Raw genomic sequence first — 425 nt, forward strand, 5'->3', positions numbered from 1 at the left:
CTTTTCTGCGGGGACAGTTATGATCTTCCAATGGCCATTTCTCTCCCTGGGGATAAATGCTTACCTTCATGGGGCCAGGTGTCTACCCCCCGAGGCAAATTCTCACGAATTCTCGTGTTCTCCGAAAATTCTCGCCTTCCTGGATTAATTCCTTTCCCGGGGTCAATTCTCTCTCGGTTTCCTCCCAGGGGTCAGTTCTCTCCCCAAAACAAATTCTCACAAATTTTAATTTAACTAATTTTCTCCTTGCGGTAAATTCTCACCTTTCTGTCCTAATTCCCTCCCACTGGGCACTTTTCCCCCCCGAGGTCAAATCTCTCCCGGGGGACAAATCCCAACCCCCATGTCCCGATTCTCCCCCAAAGCACATTTCCACATTTCCCCCGAATCTGTCTTTCAACCCTAATCAAAATCCCTCCCTTCTA

The sequence above is a fragment of the Penaeus monodon genome, chromosome 34 (assembly GCF_015228065.2).
Source record: "Penaeus monodon isolate SGIC_2016 chromosome 34, NSTDA_Pmon_1, whole genome shotgun sequence".
NCBI lineage: Eukaryota > Metazoa > Arthropoda > Malacostraca > Decapoda > Penaeidae > Penaeus > Penaeus monodon.